General features: G+C 35.3%; 1 long non-coding RNA gene across 2 annotated transcripts; it reads left to right on the top strand.

Moving 5' to 3' along the window:
- The first annotated feature begins 2,107 nt into the window (after nt 1-2,107).
- On the top strand, nt 2,108-6,768 carry LOC108362465 (uncharacterized). 2 transcript variants are annotated; one of them, XR_001847471.1, is made up of 7 exons: nt 2,108-2,216; nt 2,465-2,598; nt 2,776-2,831; nt 3,003-3,051; nt 5,717-5,873; nt 6,054-6,210; nt 6,392-6,768. It is a non-coding gene; the product is annotated as an uncharacterized LOC108362465 (long non-coding RNA). The 2 variants fall into 2 exon arrangements; XR_001847472.1 differs by lacking the exon at nt 6,054-6,210.
- Nucleotides 6,769-10,528: the final 3,760 nt, after the last annotated feature.

The following is a 10,528-nucleotide window of genomic DNA, read 5'->3' as shown; positions in this document are numbered from 1 at the left end:
TAACGCTAACTGGAGGTACATCCTTCAGTTAAGCACGTTAACTGCTTTATCGATCACATGTTATATGATGGGTGTCGATAACGTCGATAAAGATGTTTAACTGGGAGTTAGAATATACTAGACATGGTGCAAAGGGCCCTTAGAACGTATTCATTTTAATGTTCCGCAAAGATCACTTCGGTTCTGCCATACGTTTTATTGTAGTAATTGTAGAACGAATTACGCACGGAATGCGCCCCTCTGCCGAGCTGCTAATGAGTTCAATATAATCTCTAATTCTATCGATATAGATTTTTCGCTACCAAAGTCATTATTTGTGAACTTTTTAAACTCAATTACCTAATTTAAGTAGCTAAATTAAATACTTTTTTTTAACCTTCCTATAGTCTGTAAGAATTTATGGGTGGGGTTTAGTACCGCTCACAACTATTTCGGGCTATTCCGTCCAAATGGGTGGCCCGATCCAAAAAAAATTTCACACACTTGTAGTCAAGGGTCCACGCAATATTTTAACACTCACTTTTGTAAATTTTGGTTACTAATTTATTTACAAATTGGGTTTGAAATATGCCCTTTTTTGTAAAATTCGGAAATTAGCGTACATTTATCACTCCTATTCTGCTTAAATTAGCCACTTCACCAATATATTTTTGTATTCCCCTTCACTTTACACTTTACTTGATTTGTTATAACTTGCTTTACGACTTTAATATTAACCAATTCATCACAATTCATTAAATAAAAACACCTTCAAAATCACGCGTCTGACTTTGGTTGCATATGCAAATTAAATGGCGGAGTTCAGCTGTCAAACTCCAAAATATGCAAAAGAATGAGAGACAAAAGAAGATAGGATATAACCCAGTAAGCATTAAAAATATACAAAGGTGTTCTCTGCAAAAGGTGTTCAGCTCCTTTTCTTCGCAAAACAGAAAGGAGAATTCTACTGCCTGAGGGTTATAATCCCTAAGTGCGGCCGAAGGCCGCTTACGTAGAAAGGAATTCTACGCAAAAATACATTTGTTAAAAAGAAAATTTTTTTTTATAAAAACTTTTTTTTTCTATTTTTAATTAACTTTTTATTCTTTATTCAAAATCCCCCCATATCTAATTTGGCATAATTTCTTTTATTAAAAAATCCCACGGTTTCTGTTAGTTGGGTCATATTCCACTTCAAACTGCTCAGTTTGCCTAAGAAAATTTCGTTTTTCTCCCTTTTTCAAACGGTTCCCTAGGTGCCTGTGGGAGGAGTCCAAGGGGGAGGTACCCCTTTTTAGAAAGCGGCGACTGTCTCCTTTCTATTGGGGGGATTTGGGGGGCCACCCCTCCCCCTCCCGCCCCCACCCCAAAAACGGTGTGAGCGCTACTAAACATTTCCCGAATTTATTGTTCATAGACTATAATAAATAAATAAATAAATTTAACCGGCACGGTAAAGCAATTTGGTAAACTTTAATGTCGGAAAAACTAGCGAAATATCGAAATAAAACACATATTTTAACTAGCCTTCGTGGCTATATGAATGTTTATTTCACTAGCTCGTTGAGCGATAAGTATTGCCTTACAATATATGTATGATGCTTGTAATTTAGTTGAGTTTTAGTTTCACTAATAACAAAATGAGCATACAAGTGCGCGTTACCAAATTAGTGCCTTTTCCACGCTCAACTGAATTTTTGAATTCATTTTCTTCGGTTGAACGCAGAGTCGTATTTTCGGGTTATGTATGTATCTATCTAATTAACAAAAATAAATATTAAACCGGCTGATTGTCAATCCGCGCAAAAAGATGGGAGTTGGCCAAATTTTCGCTTCGCGCTGCAGCTGAAACAATCTGTGTGAAATGCTTTGTGCATTTTCACACATTTCACGACATCTGCCAAAGCGGATCTGTTACGCAACGCGAAGCAAAAGTTTTATCTAGCATCGCCTTATTAGATGGAATAGACTGCCAGATGCGGATAGAAAAGCATAGAATATGAAATTAAAGTTGTCCATGTATAATCTGGGGCCTGGAGGACCATTGTTAATAGTGGTATGGTAATTACTCGATGAAAGACTGCAATCTCTACTCGTTATTTTTCACTCGTTTGTTCCAACCAAGATATCCTGTTTCGAACATGTCGCGGCATCCGTCTTTCACTTGGTGGTCCTCAACGCGTGCACATGTTTTTTTTTAATGTTTATTAGTGGGAGCGCAGTGAGTTATATAAATGGTAATTATCATATAAACAATATAATTAAAAGACATGATATGAAGAATGTACATTTTTAATGATGATACCGGATGACGAGACTGAGTCTGGTATTTTATCTCATACTCCAATGTATTTTTCACTGGACTTTGAAACTAAATACTTGACAGAAGATTAATCGGCAAAGCTGAAGAAAATGTAGAACTTATTTTTTTATATTTTTTTTCATTGGTAATGTAATGTTTAACCATCATTGATGATGCTTTTAGGAAACAAAAGTCGGTGCAGCTTCAATTATAATGAGGTCCCTTGAAAGTAAATGGCTGTATAGAATGTCCAACTACGTACATACATATATATGTGTACATAGTCGGAGAGAAAATTGAGACGGGAAATGATATCGGTAAGTTTGCTACTACTAATATTTGCTTAAATGCCCATATTTCGTGATGAAGCTTACACAGACCTGTTCTGATGTAAATCTTGATAGACACTTTATTCTCCTGAGATATTAAAACTTTTCTATAATTATGGTACGATTGGAATTAGTAGTATAACAAGATATTTTTTGGTATTGAAGGTTTCATCATGCTGACTTAAGTGAAAGTGTACCGTCTGACCGTACCAGGCAAAATAGTAAGTATTTCTATATTTAAATAAATTTCATATCTTTTCTATGATGAAATTGTGCTTCTGAAGCCTTTTTGACGATTATATAACATTTCAAGCTCAACAGGCCTGATGTCATTTTTATTGAAAGTTTAAATGGGTATTATTTCCATAATTTAACCTATTTCTGTATTATAGAATGCTGATGAAACATTTGGAGGGCATTGCGCAAACATGATTATTGAAGGTAATCGGTAGAATCTAATTTTCACTATGTTTTACAGCCCTATTCTGTATTACGAACGAACTCCCGTCGTGAACGGATCTCACGTCACTAATTCGGGAAAAATGCTATTCGCAATTCCGACGTTTTCGTAGATAGTTTTTCTATATATGCGCACTAAGTTCGAATCTGTTTAAATGGAATTCAGCTGATTTGTGCTTATTTGGTAGGTAGCAATTGACAGAAACTAGATTTTTCCTCCGGCAAAGTTTACAATTAAGTATTTAAATAGTAATAGTGGTTTCCATTGCGACATAAACGTTATTAGTAGAAAAAAAGTAAAGGTGTTTAAAAATATTTCAGAAGAATTTCCGGGGTGTTCGCCAACCTTTCAGTTTTGACGATAAGGCATCAGTTGTTGAAAAAAATGCAGATATTCAATTACTCACCTATTGCGAGTGTCGACTAGTAGTAGATAAACGACTCATTCGATTATCGCTCATCTTTCTATAACTGTTTGTAGAAGGATGAGCCACTATAAACTATTAACACGCACTAATTGAACGAGAAAACGACTTTGAAAATACCACGGGTAATCGACTAAGAGCAACAGTAAAGTTGCCTTTACTAGCAGGCCAAATCAATTGTCCCTGACTTTAAGGTGTTTTCGTTTTCTTATCTTACCGTTAAAAATAAAAATGTTATTCCGTAGAGTGAAACTTCACTTCATTTCCCAGAGCGAAGCTGCACTACATTCGTCAAAAAATTTCAAAGGTTGGCAGTGCAACTTAAGCAAATAGAGCAAGAGCAACTATTACTGCCCGTCTCCACAGGATAAAGTTTATATCTTGATACAAATGTCAGAATATAATTTGCCAATGGAGACCGCTCATTGCTCTTCGAGAGCAATATATATCAGAGCTTATATCTTGCCATCTATTGCCGGCAATTTGGTAGTTTTACAGCTACATTTTTATTTGCACGAAAACTTCGTGGCTGCAACATCATTATTATTTTAATATAAAAGCAAAAATTGAGCTGTTTCCTGTTAAAATATTTGTAATTATGTATTTGAATGTAAAATAGCCTATTTTCTAAATTTTTTAAGCGATTAAATCCGGCAAAAATACGTTTTTGAAGCTATCTTACAAATGCTAAAAAGCCCACACAAATATTGCCACTGATATAACTTATATCTAGCGACCAAAATGACAGCTGGGCAGCAATAAATTTTATCCTGTGGAGACGGCCAGTTAGCAAAAACCGAAACCTTGGTTGAAAAATATCATATATCTTGGCTCATGAACCAAAACCAAACCAAAATTTAAAGTTGGGTACAAATTTTAAAGGTTGCATCGGGTGAGCAACAATTTATCGATTCGAGAAGTTAATGCGCAGATGAGAAAACGAAAACTCTTATATCGAGACGATAAAGTGGCCGGTAATCTAAAGGTTAGCTGAGAAAACGGCCCTAACAGTTGTTTATCTACTACTAGTCGACACCCGTAATAGGGGTGATAATCTGCCTTATCCTGAATCGCGCCCGAAAATTTTTCATCCGTGCATAGTAAATATGTACATGGGAACCAAAAGTGAAAAGTGAACCACTTCGGGGAAAATGAAACTCGTGATGTCGACTAATCAGGCAGGCTCTGCAATTCACTTCCGAGTGAATTTGAGTCAAGTTCTCTTTGAATTCAAATAGGCAGGAGTTGAAATTCACTCGGAAGTGAATTGCAGAACTTGCGCGAAAATTTATTTTCTAGTTCTATAAACAACTCGTTTAAATTTAAATTCATTTCAATGTTGCATTAGTAAAGGAAAATATCAACTTAGACGTAATTAATTTTCATGTATACATAAATGAACAAATATCACGGACTCATCTCCTTCAGGACGATTCAACATATCATATTCTATCAATTTCATATCGGTTTAACTCTACCCTTTTATGCAGGCGCATTCCTTCAAAAATTCCTGCTTGAGTTATAGCAAAAGATTCGTTTTGTGGATGGCGTTGATCTGTTGAAAAATATATTTTAATTTGTGCACAACTACCATTAATCAACCTTTCTTAAATTTTTATTTCCTTCAATGTAAAATATGCAATTGGTTTCTTATTTGGCTTTTTGTTTTTTATATGATTTGGTTGGTCTTAGTTAGGGTGCTTTCAGAAATGCATCAAGCCAAAGCATCAGTATCTTTTATTTCTAAACTATAATTTATGGAAATGTCTTATTTACGCAACATAGTTTTAATTCGGCTTATAACCGTGGTTGCTCATATTTGACATTTCTATCAATTATAGTTTAGAAATAAAAGAGGCATGCTTTGGCTTGATGCATTTCTGGACGCACCCTTATTTTATTTTTGCTTTCCATAGACAAAAGCGTTCGTAAAATATTTTCACGAATAACTGTCAAAATTGCGTTTCACTCGGAATTAATAATGCCAATCTCCCGATTTTCGAAATTTGCGGGAGAATTTCGTGATGACGTCGTAATTGATAATAGCATTCCCCGTCGAATCCATAATAGGCCTGTTTATTTATATGATGAGAATACGTAGCATTTCCTTTTGCGGTTTCCACCGGAAGTTTTCTAATGACGGTTAGGACGTCTGATACTTAGTTTAAATGTACTTTAAATTTAAAGGTGAACCATACTTCATAATTTTTTTCTTTTCGCAGATAACATGGTTTGTTTTGCGATCAAAAGGAATGTAAACATCCAGTGATATATCTAATGGCTTTGACACGTATGGTTTTCCAAAATTTAACCTGTTGCTGTTTTATAGAAAGCAGATAAAACGCCTGGTGGGCATTACGCATGATATGAATATTGGAGGTAACTGATAAAATATAATTTTAAAGATTTTAATTTACATATATGATGAGAATATGTAGCATTTCCTTTTGCGGTTTCCACCGGAAGTTTTCTAATGACGGTTAGGACGTCTGATACTTAGTTTAAATGTACTTTAAATTTAAAGGTGAACCATACTTCATAATTTTTTTCTTTTCGCAGATAACATGGTTTGTTTTGCGATCAAAAGGAATGTAAACATCCAGTGATATATCTAATGGCTTTGACACGTATGGTTTTCCAAAATTTAACCTGTTGCTGTTTTATAGAAAGCAGATAAAAAGCCTGGTGGGCATTACGCATGATATGAATATTGGAGGTAACTGATAAAATATAATTTTAAAGATTTTAATTTACATATATGATGAGAAAATGTAGCATTTCCTTTTGCGGTTTCCACCGGAAGTTTTCTAATGACGGCTAGGACGACTGATACTTAGCATAAATTTAATTGACATTTAAAGGTGAAAACCCCAATTAATAACATTTTATACTCCTAGATAATTGTGTTTCTGATGCGGTAAAAAGAAATTCGAACATCCAATCCTGCTTCCAAGGGTTTTGACCCGTATGCCTTTCCAGTCCCAAGACGTAGAAAGCTGACGTAACCAAGGTGTGTATTTTTGCAACCCACTCTTACCAGTGTGTTAAACGTGGCAATATTTCCAACTTAAACGCAATCCGCTGTCAAAATGAGAAATAATATTTCCTTCACCCCTATTATCATACGGTAGACGATAAACGCTTGCAATCGTATCGTATAAAATCAGTTCTCGTATTGTCATTTTCATGCGCCCGACAGATGTATTGTAAATGGCTGAGGTTTTCGTCCAGTTTTTATTAGCTTTGATCCAATACTTTTCGTGTAAAATCTTGTAAAAATTTCAAACAGCAAAATTACTCTCTGAAGTGAGAGTATAAAGTGAGTAACAACAAAAAGTAGGGGAACAAAATATGCATTTTTCCTGAGAAAACGTCAACCAGTGATAGCTTGACACTTTTCACGATTTTAACAGAAGATAAAGTTCGGGTAAAATCTTGCAACTTCATTCTCTACACAACTCCAAAAATCGCTCTCATTTGCATGATTTTGGAGTACGGGATCATTTTTCCTGTAACTTCCTGCAAGTTCGTGTAAAAACCTGTAAGTTCATGGAGTACTGGATCAGAGCTATTGTGAACCAGCACAAATCAGCTCGCTATCAGATTTCATACAACATCGATTCGTAATATACTACGTTTATTATGCGACAGAATCCATGAATTCTTCATATCAGGAATTCAAAAATGGCCCCTTTTATGCATAGTTCGCGAATTCATCAAATAAAGTGCTTTGAAAAAGTGGCAATGCACTGGTGGGAAAATAAAGGGTTGTGACTTTTTTGGCCTCCTTTTGAATTTGCAAAAGCCGTTGGTACCAAGCAATAAACCATATTATATTTAAATTGGTTATAATATATTTTCAATTTATCGATGGCTGAGTGGAAGATCGACCTATCTCGGCAGCCAGTTCGAAAGCGCTCTATCTCAAAAAACTTTTCAAGAACGCCCTATTTCAGAATTTAATTGAAAAACACCCTATCTCAAAATTCGGTTCAAAAATGCCCTATCTCACTTCAAAATGTATTCAAAATATACTGATATAGGGCGTTTTTGAATCAGCAGCTGAGATAGGGCGTTTTTGAAACGAAATCTGAAATAGGGCGTTCTTGAAAAGTTTTTTGAGATAGAGCGTTTTCGAACTGGCTGCCGAGATAGGTCGATCTTCCACTCAGCCATCGTTATTCTATTTGAATTTATTTTATATTTGAACGATTCCAAATAACTTGTCCAGTGTATTAAATCCTGGTTATTTCACTCTTGCTTTTTAATTATAACCATCATAACCCTAGTAAACAGCTCGTCGCCTAGGTAAAAGTTTGTCGTAAGCGCAAATTTTACTAAGGAAAATCCTTCATAAACTCAAACTAATTAACAATAAACATTAAAAATTACATAACTTAAGAATTATGGTAACTAGTAACGTTTTGAGAGACTTTGGAGAAAATCATCTATCTTCGCGTTTGTGAGAAATTGTGTTCCAAACTTCAATCGCAATTTCCCACAACCTGCCGAAATTAACATACGACAGTCTTTTACCCAGGCGACGGGCTGTTTGTGAAACGTGGCGTTGCCGGACGTGCACTACACGATTTCATTAAATGATGCCGAGTTCATGGTTTGGTCTATAAATGGTGTTTATGACGCCAATCTTAATAATATACTACGTTTTTGCGTAGGCAAATTCACGAAATCATTTCATGACTTTGGGCTGAAATTGGCTGCATAAACACAATATAATGAAATCAACTATACACGAAAATTAGTCATGAATTGGCAAGGCCACGTTTAACAAGCAAACAGCTGCTTACTAGGGTTATGAAGTTTTTAGATCAAAAGCTTGTAGTGGCATAACCATGACTTATGGCACTGGAAAAGTTACGTGCATTTGTTGTAATATTAAAGAAATTCAAATAGAAGAAATTCAAATGCACTAAAACAAATTTAGATATAACATGGACCATTTCTTGGTATCAACGCATTTGCAAATTCAAAAAACTTTTTCAAAACACTTCATTTCATGTATTCGCGAGTTATGCATAAACGGAACAATTTTTGAATTCATGAAATGAAGAATTCGTGAATTCCGCCGCATAAACGTAGTACCTATTTGATAATAACAGAATGCAAGCGTTAATAGTGTATCGTACGAATTCCTAACAGGGAGTTTTTATTTCCATGTGAACAGCCAGAAAGACCGTTCTGCCACTTTTCGGAAACCAGTTTCAGAAATTAGAGTTGTATGGCGTGAGTGCAACTGAAAGAGCGCAAATCGATTCGGGAATATATCGGCGCTTGGCGCGCAATACCTTGTATCTGCCAAATGCAATACCACGTATGAGAGCGAAAAAAATTTGTTTTCGGCACCCTGTTGTTGTAGCAGCATACAAATTCTCCAAAGACTTTTTGGGGAGCGCTGCTGGAGTGACAGTCCTTGGCCAGATATAAATATGGGTCGTTCCGGTTACGTAGACCCTGTCCCAGTGCTTGCCTACTTCAGAAATTTAAAAGTCAATAATTTTAGTAAAAGCTCCTATTTAATAAGTTCAGTTAGAAAACCATTCAAAAGTTTAGAAAAAATAAGTTTATTTGCACTTTTTTGAAATTTTCGGACTGTGGCATACGTGGTATTGCATTTTGTGTATACGAGGTTATTGCACTCCAAGCGACGATATTTCAGCTTGCTCGTGCTGCAGTGGCAATTTTTATTTATGCTGCAAGTTCTGTTAAACTAAGGTCGGTCTTATTCAGACAAATTTTGTTTGCCAAATTAAATGGCGGCTGCTTAGTTTGCTCCGAGGTGGTTATGTCGAGTTTGGCACAGGCTTGCACGTTCATTATGGTTTTCATGGCTATTGCCAGCACGAAATGATAATTTTGTGTATAGCAACAATTGTCTAAAATTTTTGTATATGACAACGCCGAATTTGCTGCAGTTTGACCAAACAAAATTAGTTTGCTGTGAGAGTCGCCAAACTCGCTCTCCCAGTTTGCTGCAACAACAATTGCACGCAGTTTGCCAAACAAAATTTCTGCATAACACCGACCTAATAGAGTGCTCGCGAGTAATTGTAATTTAATTGTAATTGTAATTTATTATTATTATTATTATTTATTAGACTAGATACAAAAATATGGTACATAAACGATACGTGTAAAACATTAAGTACTCTACAGTTTCGAGATCAAAGAGAAAATAAATAAACTTTTTGAAAGGGAAAAATCAAGTTCGATAGAATTCGAGATTGTATTGAATTCATTTAAAGCTCTTAAAATAGGAGCGTTTCTGGAATACTCCGTTTTACAATTTCCTCCATTAAAAGGCATAGGATTGCCAAGAATCCTTTGAGGAACATTGAAATTGACGTGAAGGTCGGGCAATCGATCACACCATTAATTAAATTAAGAGTATTATTCTGGGCTACCGCTGAATCCCTCTTAGTCCGATTTTCGTGTAATCTACGAAAATACGATCATTGAATCCGAATCGCTACGAACGAATGCATCCAAAGTAGCTTTTGGGATTCAGTGATTGCATTTTCGTGGATTTTACGAAAAATCTTAATACGATGGATTCAGTGATAGCCGTGAATAACGTACAATTAAAAAAAGATATGCTTTTAATTGTTTAGTTATAAATAAGAAAATAATATTCAAATGGGAAATAAAGTTAATTATAAACAAGAGCAATAACAAACAAAGGGTAAAGCGGCTCACGGTTGCATTTTATTATCGAGAAAGATTACCAGAAATTCATTCACTGTGTGAACAGCCAAAAAGCTCTCAGAAATTTTTTCTGCGATTCGCCTCTGAAGTAAAAAAAAAAACCTTTCGAAAGACACTTGCATGCAAGGTGTGACTGCTCATGCAACTTCTTTCTGAAATATGTATTATCAATTTGGCAGCATTTTTTTCAAATATATTGCATTGCCACGTCTGACAAACTCTTTATATGATGAAAATATATAGCTTTTCCTTTTGCGGTTTCCACCAGAAGTTCGCTAATGATGGCTAGGATTGTCTGAATCGTATAAATT

The sequence above is a fragment of the Rhagoletis zephyria genome, unplaced genomic scaffold, assembly GCF_001687245.7.
Source record: "Rhagoletis zephyria isolate East Lansing unplaced genomic scaffold, Rhagoletis_zephyria_1.1 Rzeph_scaffold_01019, whole genome shotgun sequence".
NCBI classification, from domain to species: Eukaryota; Metazoa; Arthropoda; class Insecta; order Diptera; family Tephritidae; genus Rhagoletis; species Rhagoletis zephyria.
The sequence above is the reverse complement of the archived record's forward strand: the minus strand, read 5'-3'. Positions and strand labels throughout refer to the sequence as shown.